The 20,884-nt window shown below is 37.7% G+C and overlaps 1 protein-coding gene across 8 annotated transcripts in view; it reads right to left on the bottom strand.

Moving 5' to 3' along the window:
- Window positions 1–20,884, bottom strand: part of GNB1 (G protein subunit beta 1) — a 44,406-nt gene that overhangs the window by 22,789 nt on the left and 733 nt on the right. For 3 of the 8 annotated variants that reach the window (XM_054222581.1, XM_054222588.1, XM_054222587.1), the window contains exon 2: window positions 33–84. The gene's annotated coding sequence lies outside the window, so the exon portion shown is untranslated. Of the gene's footprint in view, window positions 1–32; window positions 85–1,449; window positions 1,470–1,528; window positions 1,592–4,155; window positions 4,180–20,536; window positions 20,671–20,884 lie in introns of those variants that run through there. The other 5 variants (XM_054222583.1, XM_054222584.1, XM_054222585.1 and 2 more) reach the window with 5 other exon arrangements.

Here is a 20,884-nt window from a genome sequence, read left to right as displayed (position 1 = left end):
GAAAAAAGAAATGACCTTATTTCTCTACTTACATTTTCTCTCACTGCAGTAGAAAGCCAACTTCTGCTGTCAAACATGTAAATTCTGGAAGAAAAAAAAAACAAAACAGAATTAGTACAATTATCAAGAAATAACACCAATTTCTTAACAAATCTAGCAGAAATCAAGACACTATCAAAGCACAGACTATTCTTTGTTAGCTAACTTAAACAGAAGGCTTGTCCTCATGAAGGAAATGGGCATTGCTTTATTAACACTAACATAACCAAAAGACTCGCTCATATCGAGAAGCTTTTAACATTCTTTTTCCAAAAATACTCTTGCAATCCTCAGATCATTAATTCTCCTCCCCTAGTGATACAGAAGTCCATACTATTAAAGAGTTCAGGATTGTAACAAAACATCGTCTCACTCATACAAGACTAATTTTCACTGTACTACAAAGTGCCCCCCCCCCAAATCTGCACTTTCAAAGCATTGAAATCATTTCTGCTCAATACTCTTCCTGAGGTGTGCTTGCTTTCTAAGCACAGCTAAATATCAAGATAGCTACTTGACTAAAAGAAGTTACATAAACCTCCTACTAGTGAGCTCAAGCGAGAGCACAACACTCTTTTCTAGAAAAGTTATGACTTCTAATGACTAAAGATATTAAAAAGTAAAAATTGACACATTAAGTAACTCGCACACTTGCAGCCTGGAAGACCAAAATGATTTAAGATACAAACTGACTTTGTAGCAAGGTGGAAAAAGTTTCTTGCGAGAAATTTCAGAACAATTCTTTTCCTCTGGCAGCACAAAGTAATAATTATAGGTCACCCCAAGATCTGAAACATTGACAACCGCTTATGCGTTGAAAACACCTGCGATCTGTCTCCCCCCCACAGCAAGACAAGGGCTACAGGGGATGTCACTGGAGACCTGAGTGCGCATCTTCAGAGCCGCTGCATCAGGACAGTGGAAGATTACTCTAAGCGCAAAGCAAGAATGTACTGAAGCAAAATAATCTTAAATCAGAAAGCCAGTCCACAACTTCATATGCTTTAAACTGAAATGCTTCCATGTAATGCGTCTTTCTGATTTTACAGGTCACTATTAGCCGGAAAATTTACAAACCCCTTCAGTGTCTCGTATGGAGGTTAAGCTACTTAGGATATGGGTCATCCTCATCCAAGCTCATTTATAGATGAACAGTTTAATACTGTGATTATGAAACCATCACAGTGTAAGCAGTTTTGTTTGTTACTGCCAGAACAACACACTTTTAGACATAAAACAGTAACTCACACTTAAAGGCCAAACTCCATCCCCCCCAAGACACAAACACATGACATGACCATTTTAAGTTCTGGAAAAAGATCAACTATATTCAACTCTCAGAAGTCTTGACAGAAAAATTTGCCCCCACTGCAGAGATAATGAAATCTAATGAAATTCTGAAAGAATTACCTGAAATGTAAACAAGTAAAATTAAGCCGGAACACTAACAGCACACAGAATACACAATAGCAAAGGCCAAAACACACACCATTATTGTCCTGTGCTGCACCCTCATTAATGCAGGAGAGGTGTTGCAGATTTCATATGCCTTCTGCAAAAAAGAAAAACAAAAACAAAACAAAAAAGCTACTTTAACCAGCCTGCAAGAAGAGTAAGGAAGCATAACAGCAAACTTTTCCACAAAGTTTAGTATATTTTTCAAACCAGGTTAAGTTTTCAGTTAGGTATGCTGAAAGCATCCTGTGATGCCTGCAAAATGCAATCCTAGCAACTGAGATATTTTCAAGTCTACATTAAAAATGGAGCTCATTTAAGAACAAAAGCAGACAAGCTACTTAAGAAAAAAAGATCTGCCTTGCCACAAGCTTCCATTTTTAGCTAAAATGTAGCCTGGTAAAAGAAACATGAAAATTACAGGGCAACTCATTCATCACACCACAGCACTGGTTCAGCAAAGAAAGAGTTCTTGTAACCAGCTTCAGACACTGCCTCAATCGGCCCTTATAACCCTGCTTAGCTGAGAGCTTGAGGTTCTCGACATCAAGAGCTGGGGTTTCTAAAACAGGAGAGAACAAAAAGTGCCACAGAATACTTTAAGTACGGTTCAAGTGGTTAAACCATTATACCAAAGCGCCTGGAGGTCAGCCAGCCCTACACATGGTCGGTGTACCCAGTGTCCCCATGTTCCCACCACCTTCTGCTCCCAGTAAAGCAGCACACCGACAGAGTAACTCCAGAAGGCAAAAGCATCATTGTTTCTGTGTAAAACTTCCCTACGCCAGGTACTTACTAACTGCTGACAGCCTAAAATTCTTTTTCCTTTAAGGATATCAAAGTAATTACACTGAGGTGACAAACGAGCCTAAACATTTCTCCCAACTCCAACATCCACCAGAATACAAGTCTTCACATGAAGACTCTTCTGCAGAAGAAACTACAACTTTTTTCATGAGGTTGGGGAAACCAGGGAAGGAAAGAGGGAAGAAAGGAAGAAAAGGGACTTTGAAGAGTAGGGAAAGCAGTTAGAAGTATTTTACTTTAACATCACAGCAAATCTGAACAACTCTCCAAAATTAAGCAACTTCCTTAGAAGTTGAATACATTCACTGTAGCCCTCTCCAAAGCCATGAGCTGCATAGACACGTTTTTCTTCTTGACCTATAGATTCAACAAGAGACTTAAAACCCAAATATTCTGGATGTTAATTCCACCTGCACACCTTCTTGAGACCGCTTTACACATACATTGATTGACTAGATGCCAAATGCCAATATTTGAACTGCAGCAAAAGCATTCCAGCTTCTTAAAACACCCCACCAAGTCATGCCCAACCTGATGCGAGGCCAGGCCGGCACAGCATGGCACATCACACGAGACATCTCCCCACTGCAGGTTTGGTTTAGCCCCTGGGACAAGGTTTGGCCAGCCTTTGGAAGGAACTGCCCCTGCTGTCGGGACACGGACAGGGCAGAGGCGACACCAACTCCTCTTTAGCAGGGATACCTCCAGCACAGCTGCAGGAGGGATCCCACCCCACTCCAGTCCCCACAAGAGGCACAGCACTTCATGTTTTGAGGCTCCTGTCTGACTGCAAGCTGAACATGAGCCAACAATTGTTCCTTGTGGCAAAGACAGCCAACAGCATCCAGCACTGCATGGGGAAGAGCATTGCCAGCAGGTCAAGGGAGGTGATCCTTGCCCTCTGCTCAGCACTGGTGAGGCCACGCCTGGAGTACTGAGTCCAGTTCTGGGCTCCCCAGTACAAGGGAGACATGGAGCTACTGGAGAAAGTCCAGCAAAGACCCATGAAGATGATTAAGGGGGTGGAGCATCTCTCACATGAGGAGAGGCTGAGAGACATGGTCAGCCTGAAGAAGGCTCAGAGGGGGATTTTATCAACGTGCAATTTTCTGTATAGACATTATTTTGAGCGGCTTTATCAATGTAGTTTAAAACAGATCTCAATCAACACTAGTAAAAACTAGTTTCTATGATCATTACACCACTTGAATTTTAAAAATTTCTTGCATAACACATCCTCCTGCAAGAGCGATACATAAGGTTCTTTTATCCAAGGCACTCAACCAGACATGATTCCACTGGAGGGGAAAAAATACCAAAAATCAAAAACCTACTAGCAAGCATCAATATTACTATTAAGGTAAAACAACAATTTCAAATCAAGTTACTTTGCTGCAATGGTAAATCTTCCTTATCGACATGCCTCCATCTGAAAGGGGATGCAAGGACAGCTGTATGTAGGCAGTTACTAATTTAGCGTGCAGATGCTTCTGGTCAGGTACCCAACACTTATCACCACTATAATGTATCAACTACACGGTAGTCTGTGAAACCGGGAATTGCAAGTTAGTTTATTAAAATTATTTCTTACAGTCTACATAGCTGTTTATTATCACACCACAGTATCTTGATGCCCAAGAGATTACATGACCTTTCCAAATCACTGCCAACAACATGAAATTCCAATTATGCCACCAGGCAACAGTAATTAGAAGTCTGAAATTTAAAGCTATGCTTCAAGACTATTCTATATACAAAAAAACCCAACAACCTATCCTCAGTTTGATGGTTTGGTCCTAACTACCAACAAACAGTTCTATCAGAGAGCTGGAAACCTGAAGGACATTTTGATACCTGCATATGTATGTGCTCCTCCAAGAGTTAATTCTAGTTCAGACTTTTCTTGTTGTACAGATCAGTATTCCAGAAAGCCTAGTCTTTGCTGTCACCTCCTCCAACAGCAGCTTTGAAGGACAGCCTATATAAGTATAAAATAATAATTACAAATTCATAAATCTAAATATGCTCCAGTGAATGGATACAACCCCTTCTCATTTATTTGATGTCTCCTTTCTGGGAGCCATCTGTTGTGTCTATAATTTCCAAGCACATAAGCTTTGAAATGCAAGCAATACCTTACTGACAGGTTTGCAAAACAGATTACTCTAGGAGGGACAGTGCTAGATTGTACAACTCCTTTGAAAACTTACTGAAAACACTTCTGTAGTCAAAAGCTAGCATGGCTGGACCATTTTTGTGGGAGGGATTGGCTGCTTCTGGTGTTGAAGAATTGCCAAGTTTCCAGCTGAAGCAGTCATTGTGCTCAGTAGACATTTTTCCATATATTAGTGTGAAGTACACGCAAAACAAGTGAATATCAGGTCAGTAAGTGTTAATGCTTATTATGCAACAGTTACATTAGCCGGTTAAAGAACGAACAAATTTCCATTTTCCATAAAGCGTGCAAGTACAAAATAATAATTGCACAAGCTAAAAATACTTGTAACTGAACAAACTGATTTCACAAATGCCTCATTATTACCCATAGCTCAATTCTTGAATTAGAGACCCCATTTTAACTAGGTAGCTTTCTACAAGGGTCACCGATGTTAATACTTAAGAGATTTTGTGGATAAAAAAAAAAAAACCAAACCCTGCAGAATACCTGGTAAGGCAAGATTCTAAAAAAATAGGTTTTGGTGTGTTTGCACTGTCTAAAGACAAGTTTTTCTGGTACATTAAATCCTTCACCTGTTTCCCATGCAGAAGATTTTGAGGAAAATACATTCAAGCTCCGGTCATGACTTAATAGTATGAGGTTGCAGCCCTATTAGGAGCAATGATCTTTAAGATTACAAGTGACATGTTCTTTTTCCGCCTCCTCCCACCCCTTCCCTACCTGTCTCTAGTAGTAGAAATCTGGAAATGCTTTCATCCTGAAGAAATTTGTGCACTTTTTCTACTCTGCTTGACATGTCTAGAAGACTGCATTAGGAAAATAATTTTCTCATAGCTGCATACAGCAATAAAAAGAATAAAGGTCAGTTCTAGTGTCCTTCCGAAGTTCTAGCTACATTCCTTCATCCTGTAACTCTATTCACACAAAACAGCACATACGACAGGAAAATCCAGGTGTAACAGAGCTACATGAAACAGCTCTGACCGACCAACATGGCCTTCCATTAAACCGTGTTCAACTGAGCAGTGAGGACAGCAGGTTTTGCACTTCAGAAACCCACAAAAAAAACCCCAAAACCATCACCATAAATAGCTGGTAGTACTCAGAAGAAAAAAAAAAAAAAAAAAAAGAAAAAAAGCCTTTATTTCAGAAAATTGAGGGGAGAAGCCAGACATTAACAAATCTAGAAACCTTGCAAGACCTTGCAAAGCCCGAATTTCAATAAGACAGTTTCACACTCAAAGTCCCAAATTCTAATTACTGTCTCAGAGAAACACTGCGTTTTTGTCTCCTCCAAAAACGTTACAGAATAATTCCCAAAAAAAGTTAACTTCTGTGTGCAGATTCCTCAATACGCCAGAGGTTATTACCGCACAGTAAAGCAACACAACACCTACTGAAAGCCACCAAACTCTAGCAATATGTGCTTTGCATAATCCATCAGATTTGCCCACATGCCTAGGTTTTCGAAGACCCAAGGATTCATCCCTCCCTATGCTTAACAAGTATTTGAAAGTAAACTTTTTGGATGGTTTACCACTTTCCCAAAATAGAATACTAATCAGCAGACAACAATGCTTAGGATCATGGCAGGGACACACACTTGCAATAAACAGCTCTGTAGTGAAGTGGTCCATCTCCTGCCACCAACAATGAACAAACTCAAGCTGTCTTCACGGAAGACAGCATCCCTATGTTGCCAGAATACTCACATTTCCTGATGCTAATCCCATGACCTACATTTAAAAAAAAAATTAAAATCATACTGATGCAATATTTAAGCATAAAAATCTGGAATATAACAGGTCACTTAGTTAGTCCTTTCTAAACACATCTGCAAGCTATGTGAATTATTTAAAAAAATCTTAATTCTAGGTACAGCAGAAAATTTATGTAAAAAATAAAAGAACTGGTTATTAAGAGTTTAACAGATGCTTAAAGTCAAACACTTAAATATCACACTTTTTAGAAAGAAAGGCATTAGGAGACCTTTGAAGTAGTTCACAAATATTAATAACTGTTGCTACTTTAGCAACACAAGTCAAAAGATTTCTTAACTACTTCTTTTCTGTCTTGGTCTGAGAGAAATTCACATTTAAGAGCATTCTAACACTTCCCAATAAGGGACAGGCATAGGAAGATAACTTATTTTAAGAACAGAAATTGCACATATTCAGTATCAAATTTTTAATTATTAAGAATGTCAAAAGCAAATACTCTTAATTTGTTTTCCTTTTCTTTTCAAGATTATCTATCTATATGCAATTACTCCTTCCAAAGCGCAACACATGTATTGATAAACGGCAATTTTATCAAGCTGGCCAGTGGTGGTTTTGGCTGTTGTCTTTCCTGATTTTACAATTAAAAAAAACCCCAAAAACAAAACAACAAAAAACACAATAAGTCAGGAAAAACTTAGAAGTTGCTTGTGCATAGATTTCTAGCTACATTTATCAGAAAAATAATTACTGAAAATTGTCACTTAATTAAGTATCTCCTTACCCAAAACCAAGCAATTTTGTTGTCACATACTACTAGACATCTCCCTTCAGACTGAAAAACAAAACCCAGGCAGCATCGAAGGAGAATATATTACTATTAATTAACCAACCCAGAAATGACTAAGCATTTATTACTAGATGCTTCTATCTGCAGAGCCTTACAGTAACTGAACACTTGTTTCTTACTTCAACTGTTATCCTTCATTGTTTCCTTCAACTCTTTTATCATTAACCTCCAGTTTTTACTGGCATTTTCACTTCATTTATAAACCGACCAGAATCCCTGTTTACCTGAGCAGGGCAGAGCACGCACACACCAGGAATATCGCAGTCCTACTTTAATATAACACCACTGACACACACCATATTTCTCACTATTTGAAATTAACATTATTGCCATGCAGAGTTACAGAGGGAAGAATATGTAACTAAATATTGCTAGATCCAAACACCTTTTCCATAACACACAATTAACTATTCACAAGCTGCAGAAAGCAAAACCTAGGTCTTACTAGGCTAAAAAAAACAAACCACTTTGCACTTTAACTGCAAGAGACAAATTAAAAAGGTTTTAGTTACTTTCTCAGGGTCACTACTAGGAATTGACAAGGCTTTATACCATTTGTCCAGATACCATTGTTCCTTCCAATTATTTATTTATTTTTAAATTACAGTAACTATTTATGTCCCCTTGGAATTGTGCTAAAGTTACTTTGTAATTTTTTGAGGAAATGCATCTTTTGACATATGCATCAGGAGCTCTTAGAACCTTTGCTTAAGAGGGGAAAAAACCACACATAGTAGGAACTGTCTGGAAAGCTGCTAATAACGAGAACAGTTTCATAGTTTGGGTTTAGAAGTGTTAAGGAGGCAAGAGGAAAAAACCAAGGGTAAAACCATAGCGCAAATCAGCCAGATAGAGGAAGGTTGCCTGGGCTGTGGAGCGTTGTCAGCAATGTGTTTGCAGAGAAGTTGAACAAAATAATGCAAAAAAACCCAAACCACCCAGAAACAAAAAAAAAATCCATTATTTCTTCTCCAGGGGACCTAGAGTAATGCCACAGCATCAGGATATTATATTTTCAAAGAGCATATAATCTCTCAAGTAGATCAGCTGCATCTATAGGTGGCAGGTTTAGGGCAGGTCAGAATGTGACTATAAATGGTATGTTTTCTCCTAGCAGCTAGAACTGGAAGCACGCTGTTGTAGGACCAGTTTACGCATCATCCCAGGGTGACAAATCAGTGACAGAATCAACGCATAGCGAATCAAAACACATTACACACCTAAATATGTGGACTTGTTTCTTTTTAGTAAAAGTCAACATTAGAAGAACATTTATTCAGGTATTAAAACAAGTTTGTACTCCACAATTTAAGAACATGCCTGTAGTAAGTTGCAATCCTATTAAGAAATGTAATTCTTGCCAATTCTCATGAAGTTCCCAAAGGCTGTTTTTTAAAAGTCACTTTTGGAGATACCAATTTTCCAGCAGGTTTTCAGTTCATTTTCTGCAATTTAAATAGGTTCAAGGAGCCTTCGCAAAGACTGATGTATTTCTCTATCCTGATGATGTTCTGCTCAAGCTCTCGCCAGATAATTCACAGTAGGTGCTAAGGAGAGCACAGCGTGCGACTGGATCAGCTCGCGCTGAATTCACAAGCAAATAAATGGCTGGATGCAAAACCTGGCGCAGAGACAGGTGATTACACCCCCTCCTGTTACCAAACTCCTGAAGATTACAACGAAATCCATCAGGTAGGTCAGCTGCCACTGTCTGGGGGTTAAAGTGTAAGAGAAGAACCTGAACAGTATTTCCCTCAGCTCTGTTTGCCAACACATCTGTACTGCCATGATCTTCTCAACCTTGTCAAAAATCATGTATTGTTTCAGATATTACCATTACAGTGACATCGGCAGGTACACTAAAATCTTCACTACAATATCTATTATATTAGAGGAGGAAATTGGCTATGTGATGATTTATGTACAATACAAAAAATAGAAACAAAAATAGCAAAATTAGACATGAAAAATACTAATTAAAAATCAGTAAGACTGTATACATGCATAACCACAGAAAATTAGTAGAAATTCCTGTTATTCTATTTTGTTTTTCCATAAATTTCAGCTCAACTATTTTATCAACAGAAGCTGAATCACCCATTTCATTCTACATATGCCAGCTAGTAAAGAGTCAACTGAGTCAAAGGAGAATCAGCTGCTTCCTATTTACACCCTCTCAAAAAATACAACTAACTTCCAGAATACTCCATTTAGCAATACTACTTTTTACATCCTTAAAAGCCAAACCATTTAAAATTAGAAGAAATAGCCAATCAAATCAACATACCCTTATCGTCGAGCTAAGGGAGACATTTAGAGATACAAGCTGGTCTTTTATGGACAATTTTGCTTCTGAGAAGCGTCCTCCTCACCGATGCATGACTTTGAGATACTCACATACTTATATCTCTCACTGCACTAAGGCCCTCAAAACACTAATGAAAAACACATTATCCTTACAGAAGCAGCACAATAATTTATATTCTATCAAACCTGAATTTTGTGCTTTAACATATGGATCATGAACTCCAGCCAAAATACCTCCTATTGTTAGGATCAAATCCTGAAAGAGTACTTCAGTAACATGGTTTCTTCTTTCTGCTCTGACTTAGACTGACTCTGAGAAAGTAAGCAAGCTTTACTGTATTAAGCTTTTATAAAAATAATTAAAAAAAAATAAATCCAAGAGAAGCAACAAAGGTACCCCATCTTAGATACAGGCTGGACAAGACTTGATAACTACTTTCTGACCATAACCACTATCGCATCCTGCCTCAACAAAAATATGGTAGTTAAGACATTTGAACTAACAGTCTGCTCTCCTTGTGCCTCCGCTACACAGATGGTACAAAACAGCCTCAGAGATCAGCTGAAAGAAAAATACTCTTTCTTTAAAACTGTGTTAAAGATCCTAGCCAAGCTGCAGCTAGTTAATAAAAAGAATACATTTATTCCATTGAAATAAGAAGGTAGGTGTTCAAACAGCACACTGACTTTCAGTAAGAGATTAAGAGAGCACCATCAGAAAGAAATTAAGCTGTACCATGAAATAACTGCTCTCCAACACCAATCTGAAGATAAAAAGTATTTCAGTGGACCTTAAAAATCAACAAAACATATTATATGCGTATAGCAGATAAAAGAATACTCAGTAGAGATTACAACATGGCATGACTTCTCTAATCTTTTTACCCAAAAATAAACTGAGCAATACTTTGTTCTCTAGCCCTGCAATCAGCATAACCCATCTTTAATCAATGTGCAAGCAGGTCCATTAGTTTTGATAGCAATGATTTGCACCCTCCAGTAGCTCACTGATTTCTCCCAGCAATTGCTGTATTTTGATATGTACTATTGATACAAAATAAGCTAAGGTACAGAAGAAGAGGAACAAGAAACACAAGGCTGACAGACTGAGAAGCAGAGTAACAGAGGAGACCTTGAGGCCATTAGACCGAGAGGCAGTGTTTGGGAACAGACAATGCTTAACACTGATATGAAAGGTAAACTTCAAGTACAACCCAGGGACGGTATCACAACAGAAAGCACAAAACTACAACAGGAAGTACTTGCTTTCACCCTTGGACATTCTTCTTGCCACAGTACTGCATTAACATTCTTAAAACTTCTGTCTAAAAACTAGTCTTTAAGTAGCAGTTGTATTCCTCTAGATAGTATGCATCTGGTTAGGTGACCAAAATAAAGAAGAAAATATAATAAAAAGAAAACAAGTAAAGTACTACTAGGCTTAGAAGCCAGGGTGGGAATTAACTAAGAAAGAGAAAAATGAAAACACCAAAAGATAATCCGATCTATTTTAGGGAAAAGAAGATATGTGCAAAGTGAAGTCAAAAATGCAAAGTCTTTTGAACAGCCAGCAGCCAGTAAGGTTAGTTGAAATCTGTAACTCTTAGGGTTCTGCACTGATTTCCTTGATCTTCTGCACACCCCCTTTATACAATCACTGCTTCATGTTTGTTTGGAGCCTCTGGACACTACGTAGCACTGCGCAACAATGTGGGGTTTTGAGGAGAGGGTGGTTTTGAGTGTGTTTTTCAAACACGAAACACACTAGCTGCCCCAGACAATACATCAATTTGGTTCTTTAAAAATAGAAGGGCAGGGAACTTTGAAGACAGGCCACTTCCACCTTTTACAGAATATTAATGACATTAAACACAGTTATTGTTGTTTCCAACCCCAGCTTCCACCTCAGCTTGCTTTTATAAGTTCCTTCATCTTCTGTAAGAGCTGAGCTCTCAACTAGAAGCTGAACTATCACAGTTTTGCAGCACAGTGCGTGGTAATAAGCCATTTGCCAACCCTGGTTTCCTCAACATGCTAAGTTGTGAAGCAGCAAGGCAGCTGCTGAACAGCACATGTCTGTGCCACCTTTTGTGACAGAGGGCAGCAATAACCAGCTTCCCCAGAGTGCGCCCTTCTGAGTTTAATTCGCAGCAGCAAGGATATGAAACAAACAAAAATATTTACTACATGATGAATTAGACTGAGAAATCAATCCCAAATGAATTAAATCTTGAATCCTCCATGGTACATGTCCAGCTAAACAGGCAGTCACAGCTAGCTAGGTGATACAGTTTGACATCCCATCTTATCTCAAGAAAACTTGTTCAAATGCTCTACATTTGACCACCAGGGTAGCAAACAAAAAGTGGAATTTCCAATGCCTGATTTAGTACAAGTTTCATCTTCTGAGTTCAGGGGAAGAGAGAAGAGTCAGACCAGAAGCAAGCAAGCAACCATGAAGATTACTGGGCATCTTCTCACATCTAAGGACTTCCCTAAGATTTCCAAAACGTTTGGAAGAACTTCATTCTATTTTCAAAGTTTGAGTTTATAGCGTTCAAGATGTTTTCTCCTTTTCTTCGAGATAAGTACTGCATTTGATTATAACAATACCGATTTTTCTTTTTGAAATCATTATATAATCAAATCTTGGATATCCTGAATTTGTAGTATGTCAAATTCAGGACTAACAAGACACTTTGAATAATCAGACACCTAAGTATTCCCACCTGTGAACTGCTGCATCCAGATATTAAAGCCCCAAATGCAGGTTCTGCACAAGTTCTGCCTCCCCCAAATATCGGCAATGAATCTTTTTGCAGGACAAACTGAAGTATTTCCTGAAATGCTGAAGCTTTGCCTATTGTCAATAGGTACAAAAATAACAGAAGAAAGTAAGTTGAACTAACCTATTCGACTTAACCAACTGCCCAAACTTTCTATATTTGCATTTTCATATATGAAAAATCACTTCCTCAACTTCTCAGACATCTATTAAATACATACTACTTTGGTCAAAAGATTGCATAATAATTAAAGTGAAATAATACTAAACAGGAACAATTTAACAGATTTCAAATCTTGACAAAGTACTGTATATTAACTTCTACAGTAAGTTTTCAGGCACTAGCCAGATAATATCTGATAACTTGCAGTGAAATCCAGGACTTAGTAACCTGAAGAACAAGTAAATTGCCATAAGCATCAAGCAAACCGTTCTTGATCTTTGTACAGACAACACCTTTGTCAAACAGACAGCAGCGTGTCTTCCGTATTTTACCACTTCACAAAGAATGTGCAACAGGAATATCAAACATATGTTCCAACAAAGAGAGTTCTTTAATTAGTACGGTATAATCTTATTTTGAGTACCAAAGGTTTCAGCAGACTATCGCATCTACTTTGTTTTTCTAGACAAACAGAGAAAATAACCAGCACCACTCTCCAAACGCATTTCTTCTGAAAAAAAAAAAAAAAATAGTTTGGGGAACTAAACAGGAAAAATCCAAGAGGACCATAAACAGATTTCTTCTCAGCATCTTGAAGCATGCATAGGCCTGCTTTGTTGAGCATTACTGCTTCATTTACTGGAAACAAAACAGATACTAAGTTTTATATCTTGTAGTTATAAGTCTTGGTATTTTTTATAATGAAACATAAGTTTACTTTTTATATTTATTTTGAGATTCAAGCATTGCTGTGTTCAACACTTACATCTCAGTTGACACTAAGCGGTTCCAGGTATCAGCTCAACGATTTAAATAAACTTAAATGGAATAGAACTTCACATATATGGCAAAACCAGACTTACTGCACTAGTTTTCACCTCAAAAATCTTACTAGAAAATACTAGTATTGCACAGATATTAAACTAAGAAATAAATTTGGGGACTTCTGGCCAATGCTGTTTATGGAGTGAAACAAATTTCACTACTGAAGATAACTAAGCATTAACTTTTAATATCTCTGCATCAACAAACAAGGCACATTCATACCATCTTCTGTTCGCTTTTAACCTTGGAGCTTTGACCCACCTCCTATCCCTCAATTGTTTTGGTAAATCCCTCAAATACCTCCAAAAGTCCAAACAGTTGGACTGAATACAAAGCGTTCTGATTTTAAAAGAGAGTATATCAGGGTAGCTCGATCTCTCCAATTCCAGAAGAAAGCCACATTTCCCTACCAATTATAAAAAGGCAGCAACACCTCAGGCAGTAGCTTGCAAGCCGCATCTGGACAGATAGAAGATGATTTTGGAGATACCACATCATCTCCAAAACCATTTGTGAGCTCAACAGCCTGCTCAGTGACCCTCGCCAAAAGCAGTCTAGTAAAATATAGCCTGTATTACACCACAGATGTCCCAGTGAGAAAGTCCTACCAGTAAAGCATGCACCACTAATACTGGGCACATATATTTCAGTTTCCACAGAAGTTAAAGTGCAATTCTGAAGTGCACAATTAAAAATTTTTCTGTCAGAGCAGTGTTGGAAATGTGTTTTGACATTTCACAAAAATAAAACAAAACCCACTCAGCTTGTGAAATAACTTCATGGGTTTACAAATAATTTTAGATAACTTGTTTTTATTGACAGATTTCAATAAATCCTAACACGTCAAGATGAACACAAAGCACATGGTTGGTGAACAGACTTCTAAGATGGTTCCCTAAATCTAGCCCAAGATAGGCAAGAGGGCCAGAAAAGCAGTAAGTATATAAAGATGTACAGAATTAATAGCTCACCTGCAACAGTTAAGCGGAAACTCTTTTCCTTTCTTACAAAGAAAGAAAATAACTGGCATCAGCTGTTGTAATTAAGCCTACTGCACCAGAAGAAAAAGCAAGGCACAGAAATAAGGCACTGCTTTCCTGGCAGTGATGTCAACTTTGTGGGCGTTTGCCTTTCTGAAAGTCAGATAGAAAGCCTTGCAGCGTTTCTTATTTAGTCCCATACTCAATACAGTTTGGGGTTTGCAATAAGGATGAGCAAAATCATCACTGATACCTGAATTGGTAAAATATTCACAACTCCTTTGACAGACAGCATGCAGGAGTTTCCAGTGAGAAGTATTTTGGTTTTACTTTTTTTCCCCCCTTTGCTGGGGGAAGGGGGGTGCGGGGAGAAAAAGCTGAAAATAGTGACAAAAATCTTTACATAGTTTTTAATATAGGACTGCATTACATAAAGCTACAAAAAATTATCTAATCCATCTAATTACAGATAATTAATATTTTCTTTTTTGGGAGTGCTGGCACACATTACTGCAGTTTTCAAGAAGACATCAAAAATATCCTCATCTGAGAAAAACATGATAAACATAACTGGCAAGACATTTTAAGCAAACCTTCTTCAGACCAGTGTAGGAACACAGAGAAAAAAATATTTAGCTATCTACAATTCAATTAATCCTTATAACACATAGAAGGTATTTCTTTCTACACATAGAACCTTTAAAAATTGCAGCGATTTGACAGGCTGAAATTCTACTTAATCAAATAAAAGTATATCTTTTTAATGAAGCAGTTTCATGCAAACTACCTACAGAAATGAACTACATTTCACATTAAAATGGCAACTAGATTTTTAATCACTCCCTTTCCCTTCACTTTATTATCTGCTACTAATTTTTTCCCTCATCAAGTTCTAAATACTGTCTATGTAAATAATTTGAAGATTTAGCCTGCCTTTACCACTGTCAATTATAGAACTACCTTATATCTTGTCTCCTTTAAGCTCCCTCAGATCACCTTCAAGTCTTCAGCCTCATTTTCCCTTATCCATTATTAGGATTCCAAAATGGACACAGCACAGAAAGATCAAAATTTAACCCTTCAGTCCCACCAAATAAAAAATGGGTATAGCTCTTCTCTTCATAAACCTGTGACAAAAATACCTTGTTTTCAACTATTCTTAAGCCAAAAATACTTAGAAAAAAAAAAATTATAAAACAAGTCTACCCAAGTATTCAAGTCAGCAAGAAATCCAAGAGATCTTGCGATTAACCTACAGATTCTGCTTGCCCACAAGCCAAACAGGGCTCAGACTCAGGAGCACATTTCCAACATTAGCTGGCCCATGGGAGTCATCTATATGCATCCTTTCAGCATACACCGTGGTCCAGATATTGGGATTAATTTGGTCGCCCATGAAAAAGGGCTATGCTTATTTGAATAACCTTGTATTTACCTGAAGAGTGCGGGCATGGATAATCACCATGGCATAGCTGACAGAGGGTAACCTATTCAAAGCCAGGTCTTCTGAACACCTGCAACACCTTCTAAAGCATTCCCATTTTAAACCTGCTATAGTTATTTGCATTGGATTTCAACAAGACTTAAATCTGGCAGCCTCTAAACAACTGAAGTATTTGCTTCATAACTGGCTTTCCCAAGCACTTATTTCTGTGTCACGTCATCTCTACCCCCAATGAACTAAAATGTCAAGAGCCAGGTCAATGTATAACATTTTGTGTGGGATCCTTATTTTTCTACCACTTTAAAATTTTGAGAACTGAACAACTGGGTGCTCGGGGCCAGTGCTGAAAATCCTGGACAGAATTTAAAGTTATGATTTCCAAGGCTCCCTACAAATTACACTTCCATGATGTCCCCCAAAATTTTTTTTTTTTTTTTTTTGGCTTGAACATACAAATTATCACGCAGGCATCTAATTACAGCATCCCCAGTAACACTGAGTGTAAGATATACATAGCAAGCAGCACCATATTTTAGCTGTTTCCAGATGGTACGCATGAATATTGTCATGTCATTACTCTCTAGCTGGGTTCAAGAAAGAAGATTCCTGGGTGTCTATGAATATATTGGGCAAGGCAAACGTTACCTCCTGTACACTAAAGGTTACAAGTACACTCTTCCAGACAAGCAGAAATATTTCATTATATTTCAAGAGATTAACAAATCATAACACCTTCTATGGCACTTTTATAAATGCAATGGACAAAAGCATTTAATACAAATGAATATAGTCTTACAAGATACTAACTGTAAAACACACATTTAGAAGGTCACCTGTTAAAAAGACAGGCCAAGAACATTTGATCTTTATGTTCCCAAAAGCACTATTAAATGTGTGTTTTTATTCAAAGGCTAACCATCTCCTTTCTCTCTACTTAAAGTCTTCTAGTGTTTTAATAAAAATGCAGCATTCCACTTCAAAACCTATTTTGGAGTCCCCATATTTTTGTACTAGGAAGCCTTCCACGGTAATTTACATTGATTATTTTGGCATTTAAAGTAAAGGTACTACTCATAGCCAGCTCAAAGCTTTTAAAAACCTCTTAATGTTCTACTGAACTACCAGTTGGCTCAAGTATCTATGGATTCTGCATACATTTCTGTTTGGTGAAAAACAAATCCATGCACACAAAATCCCCAGCATACTAGACACCCTGTGAAGAAATAATAAATTGAGATACTATGTTAAATAGAAACATAGGGGCTTGGGGGTATTTTTGTTTTTTATCACGACCTTGGCTAATGCTAGTTCCAACATTATCAGTGGGGAGAAAAAAAACATTTTGAATGGAATATGTATTCTTTTCATTTTGAGTGCGCACTTCGAGCAATCGGGAGACTCCCTTAAAAAAATTTCCACTTTATCTTCAATCACATGCTTAAGAAACATTTCATTAACACAAGCTAGTTGCTTTCAAGGTTATAAAATTTTTTTCCCCAGCATAGCCAGTAAAATACTGTAAAAAAAAAAAAAATCCAAAATACTGGCATGAATGTAGGCATTAGAGACTCCAAAGACGACTCACCTAAGCATAGTTCAACCACTTGAACACATGATTTCTCATTGCAACTTGCTAGTAACAAACTAGCACTAAATGCAATTCTTGAAACAATACGGTATGCCATATGGCTAAAACTGGATATTAAAATTGAGAATATCAATTACCAATCCACTAATGCCGAGAGCCAAAATCCATGGACAGTAAGAATTTAATCCAATTCACTGACTAAAACATGAGCTGAGCCCGACAGCCAGAAGACAAATCTGCTGGCTTCACAGAAAGCAAGCAACTACCATTTTTTCTTGCAATAAACTACAAAACTAGCTAAATGTAACACTTCCTTAACATTCCTCACTACAGCAGTAGGCATCACAAGAATCTGCAAAGGCAACACAAGTTTCATGTGAACTGGCATCTTATTTCACACTGATTGAGAAATCATAACTAAGTAACTATTTAAGAAGAAACAGTTATAGTTGTTTTCCACATGACCAAATGGAAGCCTCCAAAGCACCAGGAAGTCATTACACACTGCCCCCGACAACATCTTGCTTCATTTCAGGAAAAGGCATCCTACAAACACAAAAGATACATATTTCTACTATAATTAAAGGATCCTGTAACTGTATTAATTGAAGGATTTTCTTATTCTAAGTATATTATTTTAATTATTCTAGTTTTATTTTTTTTTAATAGCTGTAGAGTGTTTATTCCTGGATGATATTAAGAATAGTACTACACAAAATTCTACACACTTCCTAATTATACAAAACTTTATTGGTTACTTACACAAGAGGATTTCTCACTAATCTTAATACAACATTTTCAGATTTCCATGAGGTATGAAAGTGATGGAAAAACTGTTCTGCTAGTATTGACTGTGGAATTCTAACTTTACATGTTGTCAAAGATTTCATGGTAGGATGCTTACTACGTACTGACCTAGCAGCTGCAAGGACTAAACAAGGATAAATGCAATTTATCTTCCCCAATACAGAATCCCACTTCATCCTACTGCTTTCTGATCATGCACTGAAAGGCCAAAGTATTAGTACCAAAAAACCCGCAAAACTAGTTTCAAGTTCAACAGCACATTAAAAGCACTATCAAATGGAACTAACAGTTTATTGGACAAGTATTCTTGATTTTAAAAAATTCGTCTTGACATACTAGGGGAGTAAAATGCATTCTGCCAATTTCAGAGGTGGAGGGGGTTGCCTTAAAAAAAAAAAAAAAAAGCAACACCAAAAACCCCAACACAAGCCTTAACTGCAAATTAGCTCTTCTGCTTCCTAGCTTCCTTCTGTATGAACTACAGCTGGGCTATTACAATAAACTAACAAACAACTGATTATACATTAAGTCATAGATAAACAGTACTAAAAAGGTTGATATTACCAAAAGGTTTGGAGGTCATTTGAATACAGGAGACATAACAAGCATTTCTTATTTTTCTTGCTGGGTACTGTATCATTTTAAGCCTGATTCAGTATATCAAATATTAACCAAGCTATTTTATTTAGGCTACCAAAGTTAAGCAGCTTGGCACTATAGTGACATATCATAAAAGTTACAAACTGAAAGTCCATTTTACTTAAAAGATATAAAAACCACACAAAAAAGGCTTTAGAAATTTGTAATGTCGTTTTAAACTACAACACTTCACAGACACAGAACTGGTCTGAATATCCCCAAACTCTTTCTTATTCTTTCCCATAAAAAGAACGGTCACCTAGAGTAAGACAATAATTCCGGGTCAAAGGCAGTTTTAAAAGCCTCCCCAAATTGTTAGCATTCTGAAGGGGATGGGAGACTCTTTTGTATTACAGAAAGCTAACTGTCTGCACGGGGGCTGGAGATTACCTGGCCAGCAGAGAACCAGCAACAGTACACAGCCCCAGCAGAGTCTTTGTATACCCGTGCTCTAGGTTTAAAACACTGGTTTTTAGCAACAGGCTTAATAAAAACCAAGAACATTTTGATGGTATCAAGCAGGGACTGCAAGGTAAAAAAGAAAATCGTGTCAGCCCTTTATCCTGTAAGAGCCTATGTGAACGTTTCAATAGAACTATTTACTCCTCCCACCTAGTTCCTATCTGGAGAAGCTCACAAAAATTAAGAAAAAAAAAAAACCCCACAGATTTCTTGCAACAATCTTCCAAATGCTCCTCCCCCCCCCCAAAAAAAAAAAAAAGAAAGCCAAGAGAACGAGAAAGTAAAATCTAAAACACAATTACGAAATAAGATCTAGTTTGGCAAAGCTGTGGTGAGGAGGAGTTGAAAAATGAGAGCTGCCTTGCTGCAAACGCCATCTTGTTGCAGCTATTGGGCCCAGGCACAGAAAGATCCATTCATTCACAGCAAAAAGAAAATCAAACACACACCCTGGCTAATCTGCAGCCACCAAAACAACTACACTATTATCACCCCCTTCTCTTTCTCCTCTCCTAAAGCACACAAGGGGAAAAAAAAATTAACTCCGATATATTACATTAAGATCTAAATTTGTTCTAAATGTATCATCTTCGGTTTCTCACATGTATTTCACATACACACCGACAACATTTTGTCTCGATTCACATCCTTGTGTTTAACAGATCAACTTAAAATGCGGGGTAAATCTCTCACGATTAGGTGTGGATATTTTACAGCAGCAAAATGTTTAAATTTTCAGTCTTAAACCACCTCTCCAAGTTGAGCCAACTATTCTCAAAAGCTGTTTCAATAATCACTTAAGCCTTACGTTTTCAGTCCTTTCCTCCTATTTTCTACTGTGGAGACAATACATAATAACGTGGCAGTCGGCATCCTAGAAAGGATGCCTTATTTAAAATAACGAATCCCAGCCATGACTTTGTTGGAGAATAATGAAATATCGCATTCGTTAAAATTTCAGTTCGTCTTCAGGAATGATAAATTGACATCTTACAACAACCTCTTCATCATTCTGATTTTCTTCTGGACAAGACTCTATTTTTTTTTTTTAATAAAATGTCTCGTCTCTTTCATATTTACATACAAGACTTTACATTTCTTCCTTTCCTACAAAGCTGTAGAATTAAAAATCCTACACCTCAAATATCCCTTGTATGGATAAAAAAATAATAATAATAAAATGCTGAAACCCTTTCAATAATAAGCTGGGAATTGAAATAATATTTTTAACAACATTTCCGAGGAGAAAACTCCATTTTTCTATTGTAGCAAACACCCTCCATGATCTTCGTTATTGCTGCTACGGGCACACAAAAATATGCAGCACCGTAATACAAGGGGGAACAACAAATATGCGTCTAAATCCATCCTCGGTTCTGATTTTAAAGCGAACAAAACCTTCCCTGCCCCTCCCTCCCCCAGTACACACAGCATGAACCCCATCTGCGAGCCCTTGGCTGGACTGGGGGCTGCTGGAAGCAGTCTTACCCTGTTTGTCTCACCCCCGTCTCCTCTTAATCAGTTTTCCACCATTACAGCAGCCACACCATAGCTTTTTCTTGAATCTCTCTCCAAATATTCCCTCTGCCGGCTGGATCGGTCGGGGAACTCGCCTTCTGTATCTTAACGCGTACAAGAAAACACCCCAAACCGTCTAACAGAGACCACTACAGCGTAATTATAATTAAAAATGGAACCCCGCAAGATCCAAGGTCTCCTCCCTTTTTCGCCTTAAAGCCTTCAAGAGAGAATCAGTCCCACCCCCACCTTTTTCTCCTCCTCCTCCTCCCCCAGCTACAAACACACTTCTTTTTTAGGGGAAGCTGGAGCAGAGAG

Source organism: Rissa tridactyla, chromosome 16 (assembly GCF_028500815.1).
Source record: "Rissa tridactyla isolate bRisTri1 chromosome 16, bRisTri1.patW.cur.20221130, whole genome shotgun sequence".
Classification (NCBI taxonomy): domain Eukaryota; kingdom Metazoa; phylum Chordata; class Aves; order Charadriiformes; family Laridae; genus Rissa; species Rissa tridactyla.
This window is presented reverse-complemented; position numbering and strand designations above follow the sequence as displayed.